Here is a 13,971-nt window from a genome sequence, read left to right as displayed (position 1 = left end):
TTGCTTTTCAGAATATGTCATCCAGGCAGGGCTACAGGCAACAGGCAAAAGACTCATTTGTAGCTTCACAAAAGATTCTGGAGACCATGTATAGTCCTTGCATTTATCAATTCAATCATAGCTTACTTGAACATGTGTATGTATATACATACCCTTACACACATATATGCACACACACCCACATACACACACACACACACACACACACACACACACACACATGCACACATACAAATACACAACACAAATGCTGGAGATAGTGTTACACAGAAAGCTGAAGTACATAGGTGCACCAGGAAACCACAAGATCTCAAACCAGTGGCCATTGAATGATTGCTGGATTCATAATCATGAGAAGTCTTGAGATTCCCATGATTTGTCGGTCAGCGTGGGAAGGAAACACTTCTGGATAATATCTAGTTATCAAACATTTTAGTCAATAAAAGTGGTATCTCAAAAGGTCCCCATGATCTTTGCTGTGTTCTATTTGGTTTATAATGCAGCCTGTAGGCCTAGTTAGTGAGGAACCATATATTAAGGTCTCCATCACCCATGATAAGCTAGTCAAGAAAGCATATTTTCCCCCCAAATCTTGCAGTGCTAGCTCTTTCCTTATTGAGTATTTGGGGAGCATCATTCAAATGTGTCTTCTCTGAAGATCTTCTCAGATAGTTGTCTGTGCCACTTTCTTAAATGCTCTGATGGTCAGGGAGGGAAGGAAGCAAGCAGCATTAGGCAGATTATCCTTTTAATATCACTAGTTCATGGATCATCACTCAACACTGAACCCATAAAATCTAAGCAGCTCAGTGAGTCAGGGCTGGACGGGGACCCTTAGTTGTTGTTAACTTCTATAAGATTCAGTCATGTTAACTTCTATAAGATTCAGTCTTCATCTGTCAAATGGGAAGAACCACTGTCAGCTCATCTTTCATGGTCAGAGAAAGCTTGCCTTGTATTCACCACGAATGTCCAGAGGAAGGTGAACTTCTGCTTTCCTCAGCAGTGGAGAATGTGGATCCAGGAGCAGGTGCCAGCAGAGACTTTCCCTGTATGTGTGCCAGTCCCAGTGACTCTAATCAATGATAAATGAGGAAAGAACAATAAAACACAAAGAAATGTGGGTAATGCCATGATGGTCACCCATAGGACCACAGGACCCTTCCAGTTTTATTGTATTTTATAAAAACAATGTGGATTGAAAGGCAACTAAAACCTGTTCTGTCAGTGATAGCACTTTATTCTAAGAGCCTATAAAATATTAGATAACCACAGGATATGTTTCCTTTTCAATATTTGACAACTCCTCCTTTTAAGAGTGTCCCTACATTTTAGCTGTTTGGATAATGGTATTATTGCAATAGATAGTACATGAGCCCTTCTAAGAGCTGTAGGCCAGCTCCCTGTTTTTTTGCATAGGAAAAGAGCAGCTCCCAGTGAGCCAGAGAGGTGGCTTGTCTTTCCACCTTTGTGTATTTGTTGAACTTTTAAGATCACCTAGTCTTAGGACTTTGTTTATCCTATCCCAGGGAACAACCCACCAAGTTTAACAAGCAGATCTATCTTATTTCATGTTGATATCTTGTTTTTGTTTTAATCCAAAAAGCTTTGGGGGCAGGACATGGTGGTCCAGGAGAGAGCCTGAGATGGGTCCCAGGAGAATTGCACCAATGGCATCACCTTCAGTAGATGAAAGACAAGATACGAATGATGGCAAGTAGATTGGGAACAAAGTGAATGAGGAGCAAGAGAATGAGTCCAGGAAAACGTTCTTCTGGCAAGAGTCACATTTCACGAACGGGGCTGCAGCTCAAACAGCATCCACAGGAGAGAGTTTGTCTATGGCTGACACAGCGTCTGGCCCGCAGAGCTGTCTCTGCACTGCTCCAGGTCTGAACCCTCTTCCTGATGAAACATGCTCCACAGTGGACCATCTGGCAATATAGCACAGCTCTGCTTTCCACTCATTCACAGTTCAGATACTGGCATGGGCTTACCTGTCTCCCTGCTCCCTGTTCTCGTGGTCTGTGTGGAGGCTTCTGTTCTTGCTAATCTAAAGGTTTTGAAGCTATAAAATGAAGTCAGAGGGATAATTGCCCTTGATGTGACCATATTCTAGACTGCTTAACATCTTCAAATGGGATGTGCCTAGTTACACATGATGGGTTATAAAGGTGCTGCATGCTTTATGTTCTGAAATGGCCAAGGTGCCTATTAACCCAAAGTAGAGGCATATGAAGAAAGACAAAAGGCAAAGGAAAACATCCAATGAGGGAGACAAGAATGCATGGTTGCCTCAGAAGCACTGGCCCTACAAAGAGGGATGGCAAGGTTTAGTTTTATGCAAATAACAACTAGTTTCAGGCAAGGAATTTCCAACATACCAGGTATATTGTGTAAGGACTCTGGAAACTGCAGAGAAAATCATCTCATGAAACTATAGCACAACACTTCTTTACTGATTTTTCATCCACCCATTACCTCCCACCACTCATCTAACCATCGTTCCTTTCTCCCCTCCTCCTCTTATTCCCTCCCATCTCTTTTTATCTTTCTTCCTTCATTTCTTCATCTTTCTCTCTTCCCTCTCTCCTTTTCCTTCTGCCTGCCTTCTTTCCTTCCTTCCTCTCTCCCTCTCTCCCTCCCTCCCTCCCTTCCTTCCTCTAAATCCTCTCTTTCTCCAGGTTGTCCTTTTAATCATCATCATAGATGCTCCTCTTACAATGCCCCTGCATATTCCCTAATGTATGGAGAATAGTGGCCAAAAATATACTTTGTTTTCAATCATTGTAATTTCTGTTTTGTGGTCCTATTTCTTTCTCTCTTGGTGTGAATAACTTCAATCTTCCTAATTAAGAATTATCGCAACATCCTCGGAATTTTCTGTCAAGGTTTTCTGCCTATCCTTAATTGTGTTTCTGGGTTTGTTTTAACTTCAAACTTAGGGGCATTGACTTGTGCAAATCATACTATGACAAAGATGATAGTCCTTGGTTATTGACCTCTAGATACTCTAGCTTCTACTGATTTTGTCCATGTCCCTTCCTTCTTATTTAGTGCTTCATAGTGGCTTTCTCAATTCTCCCTCCCCAGTCCTTAAGGCATGCAGCCAATTTGTTTTCTCAACTAATGCCTGCCCCTTTTCAAGGATATGAGGCATGCTTTAATGTTCCCCTTCTGATACGCTCTGCAGCTAGAGAAGATTAGGAGCTTAGTTCAGATGTTGATTTTCTCTGCATGCCACTCCACATCATCAACTACACCCCTGCCAGGCTCTACAAGGAGATTTGCTGGCTTGGCAGCAACCCACCACCTATGGGGTAGCCACGATGACAATTTCTATGACCTCTGACATGAAAGCCTCAAACATGTTTCTTTATCCTTGAGAGTTTATTTTGGAGGTTCTTGCAGGGAGCACAGCTGCTAGTATTTCATTGACTGAAATTGGGCTTCTTCCCCAGAGCAGTTAGCTTCAGAGCAGACACATAGAGAGTGGTAAGAGAAGCAGGGGACTCCTGCTTAGCCAGCTAGGTTATCTGAAGCAACCCTGTTGATCAATGAGGCAGCACGTGACATGGTAGGAAAGATCCTCATCACATTGTATCCTCGCATTTCTATATTCTGTAGGCCAAAGGCAGAGAGAGGAACTCAGGCCTCTGTCTCATTTAATGATTCTGCATGTGCCCAAGAGTTTGCCTCTTCACTTATCTCCTCAATCCCTCTCTTCCTCTCCACCACATTGCCTATAAGAGTTCAAATTCAAAGTGATAAATACAAACTCATTTTCCACAAGTTCTCTTCACACGCAATTAGCTGTACTGTGTATTTTATGTTCTGAGTCTCCTGGTATTAATGAAAACCCAAATGAACAAAGATTACTTAGAAATAAAACTTTGATTTTCAAAACTATGGTTTATGCCATTGGCTTAAAAAGATGACTTGTTACAGCAAAAATTATATACACATAAATGAGGAAGCAAGTGTATGTATCTGTATATCTGCATGTGTATATATATGTATATGTACATATGTGTGTTTATCTGTATGTGTATACAAGTGAGTGTGTATGTGTGTGTATTTGCATATGTGTTTATATGTATATGTGTGTGTTATATATATGTGTGTGAATATATACATATATCTGTCTGTATCTGTGTATATATGTATATATGTGTGTATAAATACACACATGCGTGTGTGTGTGTGTGTGTGTGTGTGTAGCTGTACTAGGAAAAATTCCTTTCCATAGTGCAGCAATGTCTAGGAGTGGAATACCTACCTAGACTATATGGCAAAGCAGGGAAATGATCAGCACGCAGAACCTTGCTTCATATCACAGAGCTTCTCTCTGCTTACACTCTGTGCTCCAGTTTTATCTAATCACCTTCCAATGTCATGTTGCTAGAAGATGGCAGGACTTGGCACAAAACCTTACATTTTCTGCAAAGGCTCTGCTCATATGCAAAACCCCTAGTGTTCTTCCAAACCCATCACACATGTTTACTTCTCTGAAAGCTTAAACAAATTCTCTCTCTCTCTCTCTCTCTCTCTCTCTCTCTCTCTCTCTCTCTCTCTCTCTCTCTCTCTGTGTGTGTGTGTGTGTGTGTGTATTTACCACAACATAGATCAGAGGAAAACTCTGTGGAGTTGGTCTCTTCTCACCATGTGATATTAAATTCAGGTGATCACATTTGGCAGCAACTGCCTTTAATCTCTGAAACATCTCATTGGCCCTTTGACAGCTTCTTTAACATTTCTAAACTGAACATATATTCTTTGCCAAAGTTTGTATTTGTAACTTACAATGCCTTCAGTAGAGCAATGGATGCACAATAGATCTTCGGGAATTGGAAAAATGAAGAGAGAAGAGGGGCTTTCTGTGAGAGAAGGTGGAATTATAGGAAGCAGAAACACTTTTTGTTTTGCATTCAGCTCACATTGTTGGTAGTTTACTCACAGTGTGCAGCCATTATTAATCTGCACACTTTACTTAGATTATTTTATAGGCATGGCAATCTTATTTGCCTGCTATGTAGGACTCCTGGGAACCAAGAAGTTAAACAAGTTTTCCATGATTCCTCATTTACAATGTGGTGAGATGTTCAGATCTCTTCACAAGCATTTCTGTTGCTATGATAAAAATATCCTGATAAAAAGCAACTTAGGGGGGAAGGGGTTATTCATCCTACAATTCCAGACCATCATCCATCATAGCAGACACATCAAGACAGGGATTAAGCTAGTCACATCACATTCTCAGTCAAGAGAAAAGGAAAATGATTGAATGCTTACTTTTGCTTATCCCAATGTATCTACTCATATAGTTCTGGATTCTTCTGCCTTGGGAGGACCCACTTTGAGCTGTGTCTTCCCACATCAATTAATTAACTGAAACAATGCCCCACTGAAATGTCCATTAGGTCAACTCAATGGAGACAATCTTTCACTAGGTCTCCCCTCCCAGGTGATTCTAGGTTTTGTCAAGTTGAAAATTAAAGTTCGACATTAGCAGGTCCAGACTGAGGCCTGAAACCCACATCTTCACTCCTCATCACATTCTACTGAAGGAAGCTGCCTCTGAGACTGAGGAAATACTGTCTTGTTTCCTGCTTTGAATGCTTTTCTAGTCATTTCTTCTTTTACTGGTTGCTTCTTTGTGACTCTTCCTGGAGTGTCACTTGCCATTGACCACACTTTCCCCAGCTTCCCTTTCTCTCGTCATGAAAATGTCTGGCAACAGAAAACTAGTAAAACTGCAGCCTCACTAGATTTTAATGTTCAGTTACATACTTCAGTGTGTGGGCTCTCTTTAGATGACTATAAAGATCAAAGGAGTTTATACAAAGTTCTTTATTAACAATAGTTTGCAAAGCCATACTCCAATAGCATGCTAACAGTGATGACTGTCAAGAGGCCCACTCTAGTATGCTGTCTGTGCTTCTGGGCTTAAAACTCTAGCTATTGTATCTCTAAACTGATGAGCTGACCTGGTGACTCAGAATATTTTTCTTTGCATTTCATAGAAAGCAAGAATAAAGTTCTCTGGTGCCACACAAACAAAGTTGATTGAAAATGTGTTTTTGGAACACCAGCCTTCACAGTATTGAATTCTAAAGTCATCCTCCCCTACCTTACTATGAAAACAGTTTTCAAATAATAGAGATGTGGGATCAATTTTTTCCAAGTACCTGGGCTGACTGAGAAAAGACTGGAACATGTGGGTTTCAAGATAAGTACATTCAACAAGAATGCAAGGTTAGTGTGACTAAGATTCTAGTCACATCATTTGGAATATCAGAGAAGTTTTGGCAGGTGGACTATAGGCTGGGCACAGAAGCCAGAAGGGTTGTAGATAATATTTATGGAAAAATAATCGCAACAGTGGTGGTGAAACAATTCCCTTGAAAATGTGGGGCATGGAATCTCTCCTTAAACATGACAGTGGTTTCCACTGATACCTGAATGTGACTTTCTACATCCTTGTGCAGGGGACAAGTGTTAAAGCATGTGTGGCTGACAGAATATGAGTATCAGCACACCTGAAGGGAGATTTTATACTTTAGGGGTAGCTTTCTGGGGGGAACCTGACTAGCAAAATCAGGAAGGTAAACCCAGTTCTAGTGGCATGTGACATTCTAGAAGGACAGGTCTATGTACTGTCTACTTTCTCTAAAGGGACCTATGTCTTGCATGACCATATGGCTACTGGAAAGCCAAATAACACAAATAATCTTACTGAACTAATCTAACTTTGCCTTTCAGCTCAACAACAAAACGGAAGTTTCACACCGAGGAACTCTGAAGTTTCTTCTAGGTCTAAAATTCCTGAAATGCAAAAAATCCAGTGGGTATTTCTATTTTTTCTTATTTCTCACTTGTACAAATCCATAGAATCAGTTGCAAGGGTTTTATCTTGGCCACTGTTTTGCAGAGGAATATACTTCTATGCAAAACGTAAGACCACACCACAATCTCAGCAACTGCAACTAACAAAATACTAGCTGCAATAGGATAATTCGATACTAAATCAAACTAAAAATAAAATAAGCCTTCATAATAAAGTTTTGCATTTATGGCAGGATTATGGTTAAAGCCAACCTAAATTCTGGTAGCAAAAAAAAAATGAATAATAGAGAAATAATGTCACTTCCTGGAAGAAATTATGGAATACATGTACCCGAAATGATGAATAGCTCCAGCATTTTCTTTTGCTTATGAGGTCCTGAGAGTCCATGGTTGATTTCACAGATGATTAGACATCACTTTAAATATTGAAGAGTCATTTGAAACACTTCAAAAAGGGAAAAGAGATATTGTGCTCTAAAATGAGGTAAAGCTGATTAGGCTCTGCTCACTATAATAGATTTCATTCAATAACTTTCCAACAAAAAAGGGATGCTTTCTACTGCAGTCTGATAATAGCAGAAGATGCATCTTTAGTTATGGGAAGCCTAACTTCCATGCATTGCACGTGGTCTGACCCATAGAGTTCTAAGTGGTTTTGCTCATAGCAAAACAAAAAAGGGGTAAAGACGAGGGACTGAGGTCCATCTACCTCTTTTGTTCCAGGAAAATTCTGCAGGCAGGTGGCTTTTTCCCCTTTGCATCACAAGACTCCCATTAATGTTTTCACTCAGTGGTCTACTTGGAGACAGTCCTCTCTGAGCATTACATACCAATACTTGCACTGAGCCCACATTTAACTACTGGAAGTTTATCTTGGAAACAGGTGCACAGAGGCAAAGAGAATAAGGCAACTACATTCTCCCTACAAGCCTTTTGTGCTTCCTAGAGGGAAGTAATCTCAAGCATGATGCTGAACTGTGTGGCTTGCTGTGCAATGCTGGGGATCTTTATCGTGTCTTTCAAGTAACAGTGAAGCAGAGGGGGAAAAAGTGTCAGGTTTGTTCAGTATCTCACAGATCATTAATCTAGTTTATCTGTGGCTACAAAACAGGGGCACCACCATTTACAGAGTAGAGCTTGAATTAGATGAGCGCTGGATGGATGGAATGGACAAGACGACGACTTAGGATGGTAGGTTCTCAAGCCTGTACTGAAAATAGACACAGCAGATATACAAATGCATTCTAATGTGTGTATAAAGAAACACACACACACACACACACACACACACACACACACACACACACACACCTATCAGCATGCAGAAAAGAGTGTTTGGTATCTATTACCTCTTGCTTGGAAAATTTACTCCCAGAGGAAGAGGCAGCTTCACAAGGATCATGAAACTCACTGGACTCATGAGAGCTCTCCCCAAGATTGTATAAGAAAAAAGCAACTCTCTGAAACGAGGAGACTCTTTGGGACCATAGTTGTCTGCCATTATCACATGGACTCCAGCAACCCAGCTTTCATAAGCCACCCCCATGGGATGAACTTTTTTGCTGATGTAGCTGCCATGTCCTTCATATTCACTCAAGTAATCTCTCATCCATGCCACTGTAAATAACCCCTAAAACCTCATTGGTTTATCAAGATGGACTCTGATGGAATTATTCCTTTAGCTCTCTCTGTCTTTGGTGACTAGGAATAGACTCTCTAGGGAAAAAATTTCAGCAATAAGAGACAAGGATAAAAGGAAAAGAATGACATAGGAAGAAAGAATAAAATGAGCTACAGATAAGAGAGGAGAATCCCAACTAATTCCTTGTGGGACTCTTTTCTAGCTGTATCTACCAAATCATCCCTGCTATTTACTCTGGGACTGTGTCTCTTCTTAACTGCTAGCACCTTATATCATTCATAAAGACTGAGAGATGGGTGTAGACCTAATACCTTGAGTCCCCAGTAACAGGCCATGAAGCAAAGGTGTCCTGCATCTGTTTCTTCATGTGCTGATGGGGATTAGCTATTTGAATCCAGACAGACCTTTCAAAAGGTACACTAAGAATTTTTTTCTTCTATGTCATTTGGTGTTGGATAGCTGGAAAATATCATATTTAGTCTATAGTTTTCCCATATTTGTGAACTGATGAGTTTGTATGTTTCAGTGATAGATGGAAGAATCAGACAAAGGTGTTAACCAGTGATATGTGACGTACAGGGTATACTCTAGATGGGGGTATTGTTTTAGCCAGTTGATTCTAAAACAAATTTATAAGGTCCTTGCAGTGGATTCACTGTGGGTATAATTAAGATGATGAGGTGGAGCACATGGCTCCGTAATTCAATATGACTGATGGCCTCAAAAGACTTGGGAATAGATGGGACACCACAAACCTGGGGAGAATCTCTATATGAAGACAGGACCAGAGTCTTGGCTATTGCAGCTCCAAACTAGGAGCACAAAGGATGGCCAACCTCCCTTCCAGAATCCTTGGAGACACAGGCAGAAATTCTCCTTGTTGTTAAAGGATTCTATACTTTGGATATTTAGTCTCCATAATTGTACAAGCACATTTCTCTAGTTGCAAGGTGCTCAGTTTGTAGTACAGTGTTGTGGCAGCCTTAGGAAGCTTTTTAATTGTTTATTTTTGCTCTGGGTTTGTCCTTTCTCCTTCCCTTATGTTCAGAAACATATAAAGTGCTTTTATGCCAGGCACTGTGAAAATATATAGGAATGGTAAGATAATAGGTACTGGCATAGATGGAGTACAACTATGCAAACACATCATTCCAGTAGCTTGGGTAAACTGAAGTATCACAGGAGCAATGGTATTTGCATTCCCAATTCTAAATGAGTACAGTAATTTGCTGAAACATGAAGAATCTCGCTTTAAGTCACAAACCTAGTGGACAACAAAGTCAACATTTGAGCCCAGGGCTCCAGGAAGAACATACTGAACCACTCACTCTTCACTCAGGCTGTTAAGTTATACCAAGTCTGTGACAGCCGCAAACTCACTTCATAACAGCAGAACACCATACTTACAAGTTCTTGAAATTCAGAACATTTTAAGGAAAGGGTAGGAGAAAACACAGCATATTAACACAGCTAAGAGAAAGGCATAGGATGGCTAGGGTGCTGGAGGTTTCTTGAAGGAGGTGACAGGGAGAGTGTTGAAAGACATCAAGCAGAGGAATGACAGTTCAAACTAGATGTGGCAGGCATGAGCAAAGATTGTGAAGAAGAGCTGGCTGCTTCCTAGAGCTGTTGGGATTTCAGCAGGCGAGAGCTACAAGAAACAAGGCCAGGCAGAGTTTGGGCTTCCTCTTGTGATACAAAAAGCCTCTGAACTGGTCAGTTGTACAGGGTTAGTACTGAGGCAAGAAAAAGGCAAATGGGGTTTGAATTTCAAGACCCAGTTTTGAATGTCTATACTATTTTGCTTTCAGCCTACCATTGTTTTTAGGGAATTTTGCTTCAGGGTGTGATTACTGATATCCATGACAGAGTCATTCATCTTCCATCAGTCTGATCAATGTACTTTTATTAGCCATTCACTCCATGCTAAGCCTTCTTTTAAAGGATGGAGCCAGGACAAGGGCAAGTATGAAGTGTCCCAGGGTTTTGGTGCTTACATTTTTCAGTGACAGCAAATTATCTTGTAAGCACTGTCTGAGTGATAGCTGCAATGAGACAATAAAAACAACATGCTGGGATGTGACACAGCGATGGATGGGAGGTGATCCCATTGATAGGTTGTCAGAAGGTCTCCATAGAGAGGTGACACTCGAGCTGTGACCTGTAGAATGATGGCCTATTCACGCTGTGAATTGATGCAGAATCATCCTTGATGAGGAAAACAGCAGGTGCAATGTCTCTAGAGACAAGCGAGTGTGACATTTTCAAAAAGCAAAGAGGAAAGTCAGATGACTAGAATGTCACCAAAGACAGGCATGACAACAGACATGCTCATGCAGGAAGAAGGTATCTGAGGACACTCTCCCAAGAGTTGGTACTGAAAATAAACTGATGGGGAGCCATCTGGGATTGCAAGGAAGAAGTGATGTGCCCCAATCTGCAGCTCCTAGTCTTCTCCTGGGTGGCAACTTATTATTAGGTGTGGTTAGGAGAGAGAGAGAGAGTTTCCAAGCATCCATGAGCATCCTCATAGTTCTAGAATTAGACACGAGCTGGAGAAGCATCTAGAAATCCTTTGTCCAATTAATTTACTCTTACAGTGACAGCTCTTAAAAAGCAAGCTGAGTCTTCAAATGCCAGTGAAGGTCCATGGTCACCCAGAGCTGGTCGGGCAGGAGATGCAGTGGTCACAAGCTAGTGAAAGTAGCACCCACTCTCCTTCAGTTGGACTCTGTGCTGCTGCTGGCAGGCCGTGGCTCACTGATACCCTGAGCCGGTTTGTGTGGGCCTTGTCTACTCCCTCTCCCCTTTCTCTAGAGGAGCATTCATTGAGTATTCACCATAATCATCATTTTCTCTACTATTGGGGTTGGGTCTTCAGAGGATCTTGAGAGATTTACAGCATTCTGGTAACCTGCACTTCTATCTTGATCCTTAAGTCTGACTTATTTGGGGAATTCCTGGCTGTATACTTGCCTCGGTTCTAAGCTATAACTACAGATCGACATTTCTAATGGTAGGAATGGATATTACTGTGGTCCAGGTTAAGGAGAAGCAAAAGAGATAAGTTCAGTGTTTTCATTAGTATATGCTAATTTTATTTTACAGGTTTTATTAAGACATTTTCATGCACGTGCATAATGTATTTTGACCATATATACTCTCCCAATTGCCCTGTCTTGACTAAAACGAATCGTTTTTATTTGAGCAAGGATATAAAAACTAATAATAATAAATACATTTATTTTTATATAATAATAAGAAAGCCTAATGTATACTCATTCACTAACACACCAAATCATTGAATATTGCTCAATTACCACTCTGTACCAGTTATTACTTTATGCACTATGACAGCTGAGGGGAACAATAAAAACCACAGAGGTGACCTTTGGCTTCAAGAATTTTGACTCTAGTACAAGAGCTGGAGGAGGAGGAGAAGCCAGGTAGAGTACAGAAGATCACCAGGACAAAGGAAAAACAGTCAGGTAGAAAAATGAATCCAGAGTGAAAGCTATAAATGAAAGACATCAAGAGGTAGGAATAATGTGAAAACAGAGGTTTAAGCTATTGGAGGACTCTGAGTCACCTACTGGCAGGAACAAGACCATAACATTGCAGCCTCCCAAGAAAACCATCTGGGAAAAACCAGTGAAAGTTTGGAGTTACCCAGAAACCTGTCTAGGAAGCTGACCTTGTTCTCCCAGGCTCCATATTCCACAATCACTGTGAGTTTTTCCATCTCCCAGTCAATCTTCATCAAGGGCCTTTTCTTTTACCTATGAGAGTCTACAGAATCCTCTATCTTTGATCATCCAGGAATCATCCTGGTCCCTGGCAGGATGATTCTGAGCACATTGCCTTTATCACCATGTCATAGTGATGTCACCACAGTGACTATTGTCGCTGAATAGTTCTACATCCCACAGCTCATGAACTGCTCTCAGGTTGGGACTTTGATACTCTCTTGTTGGCCCCACTCAAAATGCTGGCCTCCCTCCATCACTGGTAAGTTAATAGGTTTGGCCCTCCTTCTTACCTCAGATTATTGATGCTAAGCCTGAAAGGTCACATTTCAGTTCTTTGTTGGCTACTCATTCATTGTTTGACTACTCGAATGTCACCTTCGCCTTTACACTGAAGAAGAAAAACACCCCCCTTTAGTTTTTCTTTTCATGATCGTTTTGCCTTTTTAGTCAGAATCTTCAGGGCAAGTGTTAATAGGATAGTGAGTTCTTAAATTTTGGGCACTTTGCTCCACTGGGAAGAACACCAAATAATATCAACAACAAAGCAAACAAATCCTAGGCCCACCAATAACATTTGGCATCTGCATCTCACTCCAAAGCATGGGGAGATTCTCAGATGGAGAACTAGTCTGAGTTAAAGTTGTTCTGGTGGAAGCTCCACCTCAGCCCCTGGCACCCTGGCATCCAAAGAGTCTGGGATGTTCTGGTGGAAGATCCATTTCAACTCCTCTCCCCCATTTCTTTCTCCAAACTGGCCCCTTCAAAGTCCACCAAACATGGCTCCTCCCCAAGAGATGAGCTCAAAACCACTCCCACGAGGTATTTAAGTTGCATCCCAGAAAACAAATGTGGTTTTCCAGTCTCTCTTCCCCATCTCCTCTCTGGAGGGCTGGAGAATCACCTGGGAAAGCTTTACCCATTAACCCAGGGCCTTTTCTAATTCAATCTTGAAATGGTCTGATCTGGATTGCTTTGTCGGTGGAGAGGCCTATTGGGGGTGCAAAAAACTTATCAAAAGCGACTTCCTGGATAATAATGACTTGTTAATGAGGCTAGTCCTGTTTTGCCTTTTCCAGGAAACTGCAGAGAACTAGATTGGGGTGGGGGAGGGAAATCAGCCTCTTTTCTCCAATAAAGCTTCAAGACCCTAAGGCAGAGCTCAGGAGAGACATTGATTTAGAGGCAGCGACCTTTCTCTCTGCTGAGTGAAACTTAAATCTGAAAGATGAATATTGGTCTCTGAGCCATGTATCTTTCAGTGACACTTCCTTTAAAGAGTGAAGAAATCATTCAAAAGTGTAAACTGAACCTGGGTTTTCCAAGTGTTTGCATAAATCAATGTACATCAAATGGCACGCTATTATAGAACGAAAGAATGTGTCTTATTTCTAGAAAAGAAAGTGCCAAATGATTTCTGTGAGCAGAGCTTCACCTATCACTATTCGGCTTACTTGTCCAAGAGATAGAAATATTTATATCCCACAAGGAAAAAGGATGTGATAGTCTCAATGCAGAAAATAAATACAACTGGGGTGGGAACGGATAGCTGAGGGAGTTATTTTCTTTAAGATTAGGAATAAACCCTTTTCTCAAAGATGTCACTGAATAGGCAGAAGGAAGTTCTTGCTCTCCCAAAGCCAAAGCAAAAGCCTGAAATGTCAAGAGGATGGTTCTGAAAGCTCAGCCACACTAAGAAGATAGGCACTTCAGCCACTTTCCAGGGGCCCAGGACCC

At 41.2% G+C, this 13,971-nt stretch overlaps 1 long non-coding RNA gene across 1 annotated transcript; it reads right to left on the bottom strand.

Annotated features, from left to right (window-relative positions):
- Positions 1-89: 89 nt before the first annotated feature.
- LOC121832746 (uncharacterized) lies at positions 90-12,460 on the bottom strand. The gene is made up of 2 exons (XR_006076450.2): positions 12,183-12,460; positions 90-1,075 (listed from the first exon to the last, which is right to left on the bottom strand). It is a non-coding gene; the product is annotated as an uncharacterized LOC121832746 (long non-coding RNA).
- Between the last annotated feature and the right edge of the window lie 1,511 nt (positions 12,461-13,971).

This window comes from Peromyscus maniculatus, chromosome 10, assembly GCF_049852395.1.
Source record: "Peromyscus maniculatus bairdii isolate BWxNUB_F1_BW_parent chromosome 10, HU_Pman_BW_mat_3.1, whole genome shotgun sequence".
NCBI lineage: Eukaryota > Metazoa > Chordata > Mammalia > Rodentia > Cricetidae > Peromyscus > Peromyscus maniculatus.
The sequence above is the reverse complement of the archived record's forward strand: the minus strand, read 5'-3'. Positions and strand labels throughout refer to the sequence as shown.